We start from the raw sequence: 14,520 nt of genomic DNA, 5'->3' as shown, positions 1-14,520 counted from the left end.
TCAGCTATTCGATAAATATCGAGTAAATTAAATCGAGAGGCAATAGTAGGCAAAGAACGACCAGCCGGGCCTCAGAGAGAAGACGGGGAGGGTGGGTGGTTGAGAAGTGATCGAGTGAAAAACATGTATGCATATGCACAACCCATGGATATAGACAATATGGTGGTGAAGGCCTGGGGCGGGGGGGCAGGGGTGGGCTACAAGGGTCAATGGGAGAAAAAAAGGGGACATGTAATACTTTCAACAATAAAGATTTAAATTTAAAAAAAAAAGAGTTCCTGGCTAGTGGGGAAGATAGGAGTAGGGGTTTAGAGGATTGGAGAGTGGGGGACAGGGCAGGGAGAGTCAGTGCAGGGTTTCTGAAAGTGACATTTCAGAGTGATCTGAAGGGTGTGCAGGAGTTAGTCACAAGAAGGAGTTGGGTGAGGGGTAAGGGAGGGCCGTCGGTACAGAGCAGTGGTTCTCAACCTTCCGAATGCCTCGACCCTTTAATACAGTTCCTCGTGACCCCCATTTTCATTGTTACAAATTGAACATAATTAAAGCACAGTGATTAATCACAAAAACAGTATGTAATTATATGTGTGTTTTCCGATGGTCTTAGGCGACCCCTGTGAAAGGGTCGTTCGACCCCCAAAGGGGTCGCGACCCACAGGTCGAGAACCGCTGGTATAGAGTGTGAAATCTAAGACATAAACAGACCAGATAAACGCGACCGATGTATCTTCATGATTGAGCTTTGAACCATGCTCTAAGAGGTCACAGGTTTGATTCCTGGTCATGGCACATGCTCGGGTTGTGGCTCAATCCCCAGCAGGGGGCATGTAGGAGGCACCCTGTCGATGTTGATGTTTCTCTCTCATAGATGTTTCTCTCTCTCCCTGTCCATTACTCTCTCTAAAAAAAATCAATGAAAGTAAAAAAAAACAAACAAAACAAAAAACAACCACCTGAAAATTAGGATCCCAGCACTCTCTCCCTCCAGTGGGCATGCCTGTGCCATTCCAGTCCTCCTGTCCTTCCTCCAAAGGCACGTAAGCCCTAACTTCTGAGGGACCCCATGAGGCTTGCAACCAAGGGAGCAATGGACAGCTGCAACTCAACCTGGGCCCCCTAAGCCTGTCTCCAAGACCCTTTCTCTGACTTCCCAGTGAGCTGAGGCAGCCCAGCCTAGGTTCTCCTGTTGCTTCTTCTATGCCCTTCCTTGTTTCACTGTCCTAAGGACGCTTTTGCTGTGGGGCCAATAAATTGTTGAAATGTTTCCTTCAAGAAGACAAGAACGGATAACACAGCCTCAGCAGAGTTTCCCTGAAAAGCTATCCCATTCATCTTGCATTCTCCATTCTTACTGCTTCTTCCTCAGTGAATTCATTCAAATATTCATAGGGTATCATAGGAGAGAAAAGGTACTAGCTATTATGGAGACCACATTTCTCTTAATATATATATTTTTACTGATTTCCCAGAGGAATGGAGAGGGGGAAAGAAATAGGAATATCAATGATGAGAGAGAATCATTGGTTGGCTGCCTCCTGCAAGCCCCACACTGCGGTAGAGCCCACAACCCAGGCATGTGCCCTGACTGGGAATCGAACCATGACCTCCTGGTTCATAGGTCGATGCCCAACCACTGAGATACACCAGCCAGGCTATGGAGAACACATTTTAATGGTTGTGAAAAATAAACAGGTGAAATAAATGTTCACATATTTCTATTTAAGCTACCATGACAAAATATTATTTCAACACGTAATTAATATTAAAAAGTACCTGAGATATTTTACTTTTTTAATATGAAGTCTATAAAATTCAATGTATATTTCACACATAATAAATCTCCGTTCAAGCTAAATTTTCAATGATAACCATGTAAAATGTAGTGATGGCAAAATAAAACAAATAGTTAATTGACAAATATTTCACTTTACTTCAGTTTTATATTTTAATTAATTAAAATAAAATCAAATCACAAAGTCAGCTGTTTAGTTGCACTACCAAATTTCAAGTATTACACAATGCAGTTATTTAAGGGTTTCTTTTAAAATGCAAATGTCATTGCTTTAGGCTGAATTCCACACTGCACCTGTCTAAACACCAACATCACCCTAGAAAATCAAGATTCTAAATCAGGGGTGGGGAACGGCCTGCCAGAGGGCCATATAAGGCACACGAAATCATTTGGCTTAGCCCTGCCAAGGCAGCAGAAATTCAATAACCCTAGGAGCTTTTTTCATGGCAACATAAATCTATATTAAGTAAATTATATTAAGCGAACAATGTTATGAATATCTAAATGTCCCTTAGCAGAAAAAAAGATTCCCCATCTCTGTTAACCACTACAACATTCCCTTGGGTCTGAAGGTAAAAATTCTATGAAGAGTCAAAGAGCAGCTTGGTAGAGGAACCTAAGCCTTAATCCTCAGAGCAAAATTCACAATTCTCAATCCTGCAAGCAGGGCCTCCAGTTCCTAGCCTTGGTCAATTTTACAGAATGTCTCTAGCAGCAACAGTATTCCCACATCAGCCCCACCCCTCCAGCCTTGATTCCCCCTAGGTTACTTGAAGCAGCCTGTCTGGTCTCACGTAGCAACTTCAACAAAGAATGACCTTTGGTCATTCAACTGTCCCTCTCCAACTTGCCCCAAAACATGGAGAACTTGGAAGAAAGGTGATCCGTAGAACAAAGTATTTCTTAACAATCACCCAAGTGATAGAATCAAGTGTTTTGTTCATCCCCCAGCCTTACTCAGATAAAATTGAGCATTCCTTCCTTTACTATCTGTGCAAAGCTATTTATCATATCAACTGATTGCACTTCGTTTGCAATGCATCTCCTCATCCTGGACTTTGGTCTTGGTGCTTGTCCTCTAAGCTCAAAATGTGAGTTTTACTTTGGGGACAAATGAGCAAATCTAAGCATAGACTAGATATTAGCTACTATTAGGGAATTCTAATAATGGTATTACGATTGCATAGAATGGTCTTATTAAGAGACCTAACTTTTCATGAGTCCATACCCATAAAAAAAGAAGACAACTATTGAATTAAGAACATAGGTAAAGTGGTGTTCATTGCCTTATTCTCTCAACTTGTTTTATATCTGAAATTTTTCATTTAAAAAGAGAGCAACCAAAGGGCTTTTATGCATGCATATTAGCATATCCAATGGACACTGGCACTGAGGCTTGCCTGGGTGGGAATGGCTGGGGGGGACGGGAGGGGGGGGTGTGGGGGAAGGGGAGGGCCTAGTCAATGGGGAAAAAGAAGTCAAATGTAAAACTTCAGACCAGTTGTTCTCAACCTTCCTAATGCAGCGACCCTTTAATACAGTTCCTCATGTTGCAGTGACCCCCAACCATAAAATTATTTTCGTTGCTACTTCATAACTGTAATTTTGATACTGTTATGAATCGTAATGTAAATATCTGATATGCAGGATGTATTTTCATTGTTACAAATTGAACATAATTAAAGCATAGTGATTAATCACAAAACCAATATGTAATTATATGTGTTTTCCAATGGTCTTAGGCGACCTCTGTGAAAGGGTCGTTCGACCCCCAAAGGGGTCGCGACCCACAGGTTGAGAGCCGTTGCTTTAGACAATAAAAAATAAAAATAAATAAATAAATCATTTCTAAAAGTGGGGGGAAAAAGTTGGATATTGCCCTAGGTGGTTTGGCTCAGTGGATAGAACGTCGGTCTGCAGACCAGAGGGTCCCAGGTTCGATTCCAGTCAAGGGCACGTACAGTGGGGCCTTGACTTACGCCAGCTGTCTCTCGGCCGATTTTTAGCATTGAGTTGACAGAGTAATTTGAGTTAACGAGCTCCTTAACGAGTTCGGTCTCGGAACGAATTAAACTCGTAAGTCAAGGCCCCATTGTACCTTGGTTGCAGGCTGGCCCCCGACCCAGGGCCCTGGTCAGGGCGCATGCAGGAGGCAACCAATAGATGTGTTTCTCTCACATGGGTATTTCCGTCTTTCATTCTCTCTTCCACTCTCTCTTAAAAAAAAAAAAAATCAATGGAAAAATATCCTCAGATAAGGATTAAAATAAATAACCTTTTTTTAAAGTTGGATGTTTAGCCGGAACCGGTTTGGCTCAGTGGATAGAGCGTCGGCCTGCGGACTGAAAGGTCCCAGGTTCGATTCCGGTCAAGGGCATGTACCTGGGTTGCGGGCACATCCCCAGTAGGAGATGTGCAAGAGGCAGCTGATCGATGTCTCTCTCTCATCGATGTTTCTAACTCTCTATCTCTCTCCCTTCCTCTCTGTAAAAAATCAATAAAATATATTTAAAAAAAAAAAAAAGTTGGATGTTTATCTTAAAAATAAAAAATGAATAAACAACAAAAAAACAAACAAAGAATAAAGAGCCCTGGCTGGTTTGGCTCAGTGGATAAAGCATCGGCCTGTGAACTGAAGGGTCTCAAGTTCAATTCTGGTCAAGGGCACATGCCTGAGTTGAGGGCTCGATCCCCAGTAGGGGACGTGCAGGAGGAAGCTGATCAATGATTCTCTCTCATCATTGATGTTTCTCTCTCTCCCTCTTCCTTCCTCTCTGAAATCAAGAAAAAAAAATTTTTTTTTAAATTAATAAAAACAGAAAAAAAAATTTTTTTTTAAAGAATCACAGATCTTACATGGTGAATAATCTGGAGAGATTTTCCAACTCTGCTGTATTCATTTACAAATATTCTTTAGAATAAAGAATAGAGTTTCCTCCTTTCCAAATGTCAATTTTTCCAATACTTGTTTTCAGAAGGTGGCTCTTCTGGAAACAGAATCTTTAAATGTCAGGATTGGTTAGGAACGTTATGTTGGATGTACTTGCATTTTCTTGCCTCCAGCAGGCCCAACATCACTGACTCCGTGTCACCTTTCACATACAATACCATGATGGATTTAGTCCTTTTTTCCTACTTTTACTAGTATTTCCATAGCTAACTACAATGATGGAAATTTCTCCTTATTTTTCCGTTTTTAATAAAGGTAATAATTTCTAAAATATTTTCAGATTTGGAGTTTTCTATAATAAAAAAATATATACAAGAATATTTATGGCCCTAACCGGTTTGGCTCAGTGGATAGAGCATCGGCCTACGGACTGAGGAGTCCCAGGTTCGATTCCGGGCAAGGGCATGTACCTTGGTTGCAGGCATATCCCCAGTAGGGGTTGTGCAGGAGGCAGCTGATCGATGTTTCTCTCTCATAGATGTTTCTTACTCTCTATCCCTCTCCCTTCCTTTCTGTAAAAAATCAATAAAATATGTTTTTAAAAAAAGAATATTTATGGAAGGCTCATTTGAGCTGCATCATAATGGCAAATATTTCAAAATTACACAGGGCTGGATGAATAAAGGATAGTGTGCTAGCTCTATATAATGGAATTTTAAGTAGTCATTAAAATATCATGTACTGAAATGGCAAAGGTCTAAAACATCATGAAAAAAAACCCTGAAGAACAAATGATATAGACTTCTGTGTGTATATGCAGGGCGGGTTGAGAAGAGTATCTTCCCAACAATACAAAGGGCCAACAGGTACATGAAAAGGTGCTAATTATTATTAATCACCAGGAAAATGCAAATCAAAGCCACAATGATTTATCACCACAATGAGATGGCAGCATTATTCTCAATAGTGGAGGTAAGGAAACAGCCTAAGTGTCTGTCCACAGAAAAATGGGTTATAGAATATTAGTCAACTTTTTAATTTATTTTATTTTTGGTCATCAGGAAAACCGATGGGCTGAGCCCCAAAATGGGGCCGGCCTATGAGTCAACTTTTTCAAAAGTTCTCATTTGCAATAAGATGGATGAATCTGATGAGCACTATGCTAAGTGAAATGTCAGACATAGAATGATAAAAATTGCAGGGTATCGCCTATTTGTGCTATCTAAAATAATAAATAAAAGTCAGAGAATAGAAAAGTGATTGGCGGGGCTAGGGGAGTAGGGGAAACAGGGAGAGGTTAGTAACATGGTACACACAGACTTTCAATTGTAAGATGAATGAGGGCTGCCCCAGCTGGTTGGAGCGTTGGCCTGCAGACTGAAGGGTCTCGGGGTTGATTCCGGGTCAAGGGCATGTACCTCCATTGCAGGTTCAATCCCCAGCCAGGTTTGTGCGGGAGGCTACCAAACGATGTTTCTCTCTCTCTGTCTCTCCCCCTCCCTTCCACTCTCTCTAAAATCAATCTTTATAAAATAACCTCCGGTGAGGATTAACAAAAGTGAAAATAGATGAATGAGGTCTGAGGATCTAATGTATACCATGGTGACAATATAGTTGGTAACACTGTTCTGTATAATTGAAATTTGCTAAAAGAGTAGAATTTAAATGTTCTTATCTAAAAAGAAAGGTAAATATATGTATGAAGTGATAGAAGTGTTTAGTTCGATTAGGGGACTTCTTGACAAGGTACATATAATACTGTATACTGAACATGTAACAAATCATCAACATCGCATGCCTTACATATCTTACACCTGTATTTGTCAATTATACCTCAATAAAGCTGGAAAAACTCAGTAACAATTTAAAAATTAAAACAATGCAGTCAATTTTAAATGTCAGATTAACAAAGAATAGTGATTGAAAATATCTAGGGGTGATACTTATTGCTCTTGGTTCAAGCTGAAATTTACAGAGGGCAATAATAGTTACCAAAACTTAAAATGTCACACCTAGAGGTACATTCTATTTTTGTGTACATTTCTCTGGAATATTTTTGCCCATTCTTTGCATTTCAATTCCCCTTGCTTTAGGAGTGTCCCTAATGGACAACATATCACTTAATTTAGATGCTGTTTTATTTACACAAGAGTGGCATTTCTTCTAGATGGTGACATTTATCATAATAATAAATGTTTGGTGTCGGCAGGTTTTTTGCCAAGTGGGTTATTTTTCTTTTCCATTGCCTTTTCCCCTCTATTAGTTTAAAAGACATGTTCTATTTTAAATTTACTGCTAATTCCCTTTATGTTTTTCAGTAGTATTCTTTTTATTTTAAATATATTTTATTGATTTAGATCATCATATATTAACACCCAAAGAAGTACACAATAAATTAATATGAAAAGAACAAAGCTGCAAAGAAGTAATATAGCACAATCTAAAATAATAATAAATGTTAGTACAGTCATAGGAACATATACCAAATGTATGTTATTTGGTATGGGGTTAGTTAATTTCACTTTTGGCATCATACATTTCTGTGACTTTGAATTAATTTGTATAATGAGGTCAGTTTTTTTTTTAATTGATTTTTTTTTGGTTCTTTTTTTATTTTTTATTTTTTATTTTTTTTATTGCTTAAAGTATTACAAAGGGTATTACATATGTGTCCTCTTTTTTTCCCCCGCCCTTGACATTCCCCCGGCCTCCCCTCCCCCCAGTGTTTTATGTCCATTGGTTATGCTAATATGCATGCATACAAGTCCTTCGGTTGATCTCTTACCCCCCTCCCTCCTAATGAGGTCAGTTTTATAATAAACATGATTACTTTTGTAATCATAAAAAAGATACCTTTTTAAGGAAAAGTGTCTTAACTATATGCCCCCACTGGAATCTCCCTCCTAGGAATTTCTCCTATAGAAGTTTATCCTTAAAAACTATACATATTACGGCTTCAATCCAAGATGGAAGCATAGGAAGACCCTGAACTCACCTTTTCCCAAGAACACATGGAATTTACACCTACAGACAGCAATTACTCCTGAAGAACTGAGGGCCAACTACATAGCTTCTATGTTATCGACGTGAGAGGAGGGAGGGAGAGAAGAAGGGAGAGAGAGAGAGAGAGAGAGAGAGAGAGAAAGAGAGAGAGAGAGAGAGCCACACAGACTTCTCCAGGCCCAGGAATTCCCCCCAACCCAACTCATAGGACTCTAGCTACAGCTCGCACTCAGCTATGGCTTGTCCCCTGGACTCCCTGCAGACCACACCCGCTTCAGTGGCTTACCTCTGCGAATCCCTATGGCTCAAACCAGCTCCAGCTTCCAGTGTGGCCGGTCCCTGCTCTGGCTATAAGTCCAGACCCTGATACGTCTTGTGCCCTGTCACTACTCCAGCTACAGGTCCAGGCTCTGCTAGGTCTTGTCCCTCCCCTCTGCCTGTGGCCACTCATGCTCCAGCATCAGCTGACCTGTATAAATACCCAGGATACACAGCTACTACACAGGTCACTCCTTCAAGACCAGTAGAGGTTGCTGTTCCACCAAAAGCGATTCAAACAAACACAGAGAGCCCTCGCTGGTTTGGCTTAGTGGATAGAGCATCGGCCTGTGGAAGGAAGGGAACCGGGCCTGGGTTACAGACTTGATCCCCAGTGGGGGACATGCAGGAGGCAGCTGAGCAATAATTCTCTCTCATCATTGATGTTTCTATTTCTCTCTCCCTCTCCCTTCCTCTCTGAAATCAATAAATATATTAACACACACACACACACACACACACACACACACACACACACACACAGTCCAAATGAGGAGACAAAGAAATATGGAGCCAGACAAAACCCCAGAAAAAGAACTAAATGAAATAGACACAGCAATTAATTAGGTAAGAGTTCAAAGCATTGATTATAAGGATGTTCATTGATCTCAGTGAGAACTTCAACCAGAAGATAGAAAACAATAAAGAAACAGCCATAAATGAGGAATAAAATAACTGAAATGAATACATTAGTTGGAATAAATAGCCGATTAGATGAAGCAGAGAATCGAATTAGTGATTTGGAAGACAAGGTAGTGGAAAACACCCAATTGAGCAAAAAGAAAAATAAATTTTAAAAAATGAGGAGCCTGGCCCTGGAGAGGTTATCTCAGTGGACAGAGTCAGCCTGGGACTGAAGGAACCTGGGTTCGATCTGGGTTGCAGGCACAATCCCCAGTGGGGTTGTGCAGGAGGCAGCAGATCAATAATTATCTCTCTTCATTGATGATTCTCTCTTTCTCCCCCTCCCTCTCTGAAATCAATAAAAATATATTAAAAACTAATGAATAAAAATAAAAATGAGGATAGTTTAAGGGATCTCTGGGACAATGTCAAGAGTACCAACATTTTGCCTGGCTGATGTGGCACAGAGATGGAGTGTCGACCTATGAACCAGGAGGTCATGGTTCGATTCCCAGTCAGGGTATATGCCCGGGTTGCAGGCTCGATCCCAGTAAGGGGCGTGCAGGAGGCGGCAGGCCCATGAATGATTGATGTTCCTCTCATCACTGATGTTTCTACCTCTTTCTCCCTTTTCCTTCCTCTCTGAAATCAATAAAAAAAATTAAAAAATTAAAAAGGGTACCAACACTTGGCCCTAGCCGGTTTGTCTCGGTGGATAGAGCATTGGCCTGTGGGTCCTCTTAGCAAAATAGGGTTGAGTCCAGACCTGGGGCTGGTAAAGTAAGCCTGGACTATCTTGTGCCCAAAGAGTGACAGGCACAGAGCCATCTTGAAGGAGCTCCCACTGGCCAAATCAGGGACAGTCTGAGCATCAGGGTAAGTACTGTAATAATAGTAATGGATTATAACCCATTGAATAAAATCAGAACCCATAGATCCATACGGACAGAAGTAAATAAATTAGTAAAATGTGTACTAATATAAATGCAGAAGGAACGACAGAGTTTGAAAATCAATATGGTAATTTGATTCAGTAAGAGCCATCTGTGTACTATAAGGAATAAGATATTCTCAAAACTTCAAATAATCTCCCCACGGTTAGTACTCTTCTAGAAACTTGGAGGACATGTCCAGGACTTGGTGATCAAAGATAACATCACCAATAAGGGAACGAGTCACAATCGCCTGCAACCTGCTAGGATCACCTGAAGAACACAGCGTCACTTCTGGGGTATTCCTACCACCTATGCATAACCTGAGACCAATGGAGTATCAGATTAACCCAAACCAAGGGACAAACTACAAAATAACCGGCCCCATTTCTACAAAATGTCAAAGTTCAGAGGACAAAGAAAGACGAAGACTGACGCATATGAAGAAAGCTAAAGAAACATGACAGCTGAAGTGCAACAGGTGATCCTGAATTGGATCCTGGACCTGAAATATTCTCACTGCAGAGGACAAGCAGGACAATGGGTGGAATCTTCATAAAGCCTGTGGGGTGAATAAAACTTAAAAAACTAAAAAAAAGAAAAACCACCTATATTATTAAGGATGCATACGGAAGTGGTGAAACTTCTATATAAAGAGCAAGGAAATTATTATCCCAACTTCAGGAAGGACATTTCCTCTTGGAGACTGGGAGGAGGAGGAGGTGGCGGTACAGTGACATACACAGATGATCACAGCACTGGCAGTGTTCTATTAATAATTCTGAACTTTACAAAAGTCTTATGCGAAGTTCTTGAATGTGTATTATACGTATATTTAAAAAAAAAAAAAAGGTCTGACAACTATTAATAGTAGGTCCATCTGGGTGAATCAGGGAAGATGAATTGTCCATTACAAAAAATGTACAATTAAAGAAAGATATAATAAGTGTCTACTAGAATATCATCTGCTTGAACTCACACATTGTTTAAAATAAAACACCGTTGCCGTCATTGTTTCATGTATTTCCTGGTGCACATAAAATGCCAGATAAAAATGAAACCATTATTTAAAAATCTATTAAAATTTTAAGTCATAACAAACTTACAAAAAAGGGCACTGCACTTTTCCCCTTCCTCGTAGGTGTGTCTTTTGAGGGTTATAAAAAAGACAAATTTACATCCGGGACTACATTACTTTTAATTCCTTTTAATCATCATATATATCATGGAATATAAATCCAATGAAGGAAAAGAAGAAAAAAAAGAAATCAGAAAGAAGGAGCAAAGTTCTGAATTCCACAGTTCCTAAAAGATTGATGTTACACAATAAAATAGAAAAATCACAAAATTTTAATATCCTACAACTGAGGACGACAGGAAAGAGTGACACAGCTGTAAGGCTCTTAATAAAAATCAACAAAATAGCATCTAAAAATGGTTTCCTAGCCCTCGCTGGCTTGGTTCAGTGGATAGAGCGTCAGCCTGTGGACTGAAGGATCCTGGGTTCCATTCCAGTCAAGGGCACATGCCCAGGTTGCAGGCTTGATACAGAGTAGGGGCATGTAGGGGGCAGGCAGTCAATGATTCTCTGTCGTTATGGATGTTTCTATCTCTCTCTCCCTCTCCCTTCCTCTCTGAAATCAATAAAAATATATAATAAAAATAGTATTTAAGAAGTAAATAAATAAAAATAGTTTCCTACTCTGTGAACACAGAGTGTTTTCTGCTATCGCTGCATTTTTCTCATCTCTCTTTGATGAATTACGTAGTTAAAACCTGACCCCAAAATACCTCCATTCTACACCTCTCTGGAAAGCTGCCAGGTAGACTCCAGTGGCCTGTTTTTAAACCATTTTGATGCTGTTAGCAAATGAGATGACAGCCAAGGAATCTGAGGTTTGAGAACACGAGGCTCCAGGCATGAGGAAGCCTCAGCAGATGTTATACATTTGGACATTAATAATGAAGCAATTCCTACAAGGCCTCTTGATACTTTACTTGCAAAACTGATTCAAACAAATGAGCTTGGGAAAAAGCCACCAGAGGGGCGGAAAGCTGGATTAAAGTGTAAACAAAGGGCCCTTGCCAGGGGCTAGCTAGCAGTTCTTGAGTAGCAGAGATTCAAATAGCATCTGAGACCCTCTAAATTTAACAAGAAATTGAAAAATACAGATATGAGAAAATTTAGTAATAAATGAGACCAAGGCTACAAGCTACTAAAAGGGGGAAAAAATTCAATCACATTCTAAAAGGACACAAATATGGGGTAATCATTTCACTATATACACATATATCAAAATCATCAATGCTGTAAAAAAAAATCATCAACATTGTACACCCTACTCTTACAGAGCGATAGTATATATCAATTACATATCAATAAAGCTAAGGAAAAATAAAACTAAAAAATGTTTCAATAAAAGTTTAATATTTTGGGAATGCTAAAAATAAGAACATAAAAAAGAAAACAAAATACATTTGTTAAAATTATTATATCAAGCCCGACCAGCATGGTTTAGTGGCTGAACATAGAAACTATGAACCAGGAAGTCACGGCTCAATTCCTGGTCAGGGCACATGCCTGGGTTGTTGTCTGGATCCCCAGTGGAGGGCCTGCAGAAGGCAGCCAATTGATTATTCCCTCTCATCCTAAATTTAATCATGAGGGAGCAAACTCAACTTGAGGGACTCTACAAAATATCTGACCAGAATTGCTCAAAAGTACCAATGCCACCAAAGACTTTCAAAACACTGAGGAATTGTTGTAATTTGGAAATTAGCAAGACATGACAACTGAACATGATGAGGGACCCTAGATTGAATTCTACAAAAAAAAAAAAAAAAAATGACATTAGTGAGGAAATTGGCCAATTCTGAGTTAGGTCTTACAATAGTAATTAGTATAGTGTCAATGTTAATATCCTGATATTGATCGTGGTACTGTGGTTATGTAAGATGTTGACATTTACGGATGTTGGGTAAACTGTATACGGTAATTCTTTACGCTAGTTTTGTAATATTTTTATAAATTAGAAATGATACTCCAAAAAAGCAAAAACAAAACAAAAACCCCATCTACCTATCATAGTCTAGAGACCTTTCCCCTTCCCCTAAATCCCTTTCTTCCCTCGAGATGAAATGGAACTTTCATACAGAGCAGTTGGTCTTCACAATGTTCCGTGTGCTGCTCACTCTGCTCTCTATTATTTTCCAATTACAGTTCACAGTCAAAGTTATTTAGTACTAGTTTCAGGTTTACAGCATAGTAGTTAGACAATCACTATTTTACACAGTGTTCCCCTGATATTCCCAGGACCCACCTGGCACCATGCATAGTTATTAATATGATTGACTATATTCCTTACGCTGTACTTTACTCACTCGGCTCTTTAGTTATAATATTAGGGTTTGCAGTTTTTATTTTAATTAGAATTTCTTTTATTTTATTGCATTCTGTTACAGAAACATCAAAACCCAGCAGATACATATAGAGAAAACAAGAGGAAAACCTCCAAGTCATCTACTCAGGGAAGACTAGAAATCAGTCTGCCACTTGCCTTTTTTTCTTTTTTAATGACATCTTTATAGTTGAAAGTATTACATATGTCCCCCTTTCACCCCCTCCCCCCATGCCCTTTTATGTATATAAATATTATATTTGGTACATTGTATTTTTTTCATTTGGCATCTTTAGAGAGAGGAAGGGAAAGAGAAACAGAGAGAGAGAAAAACATCGATGTGAGAAACAGGGACCAGTGTTCTCTCCTGCAGGCCCTGACCGACCAGAAATAGTTGCCTCTAACCTTTGTGCACGGATTGATGCTCTAACCAGGGCTGGTGCATTGCATTTTAAAAACAAAAATGAGATCTACACCATGTAATTTTGTAATTTTTTTTTTCACTCAAAAAAATACATTGTTAAGTCTCTTTCTTTGCTTAGATTGTAGTAGACATACATACTTTCAAGACTCTATCTAGCCTTGGCTGTGAGCTCAGTTGGTTAGAGTGTAGTCCTGATATGCCAAGGTTTCGGGTTTCATCCCCATCAGGGCACATAGAAGAAGCAACCAATGGATGCACAAAAAGTGGAACAACAAATCAATGTTTCTCTTCCCCCCCCTTCCTCTCTCTCTCGCTCTAAAATCTATACATAAATTTAAAAACACTCTTTCCAAACTGCTTTCCAGAAAGATAGTACCAACTTATTTTCCGAGTTCCAAGACTATCCTATTTTAACTCATTTTCCCCATATTTACTAACCTTGCTTTTACCTTGCCAAATTCATATGGAAAAAATAAAATATTATAATATGTATATTTTTCAATTTATTATAGAGGCTGACCACTTAAAAATTAGTTCTTGGACACTTATATTCCTTCTTTTGTGAAGTTAACCACTTAGTGTTTGCCTTCATTTAAACTTCCAGGTGCCTCTTTCATTCTCCAGATTTCATAAACATCACCGATGATATTTAAGTGCTCTCGTTTCCAAGTACTGTCAGTATTATGGGATGTCAACTATCTTAATTACAAATATGAACTTTATTCAGACCAACTAGAAGCTTTTGTACACGATTATTACACATCTCTTTTTTTATTTTTTCAAATAGATTTTTATTGCTTTCAGAGAGGAAGAGAAAGGGACAGAGAAATAGAAACATCAACGATGAGAATCATTGACTGGCTGCCTCCTGCGCGCCCCACATTGGGAATCGAGGAGGCAACCCGGGCATCTAGAATCAAACTCGACCTCCTATTTCTTAGGTTGGTGCTCAACCACTGAGCCATGCTGGCCGGGCAAACATCTTTGTTCTTAATTTATCTTATTGCAGAAAGTACTGCAGATGTAACCTACTTTTCTCCACTGACCCCTTCTAGCCTGCACCCTTACCACCACCACCCCCTTTCCCCATTGGCCCCCTCCTCACACATCCTAATGCCCCAGGCCCTTACCACACAATTGTC

Source organism: Myotis lucifugus, unplaced genomic scaffold (assembly GCF_000147115.1).
Source record: "Myotis lucifugus unplaced genomic scaffold, Myoluc2.0 scaffold_671, whole genome shotgun sequence".
NCBI lineage: Eukaryota > Metazoa > Chordata > Mammalia > Chiroptera > Vespertilionidae > Myotis > Myotis lucifugus.
Note: the sequence above shows the minus strand (reverse complement) of the source record.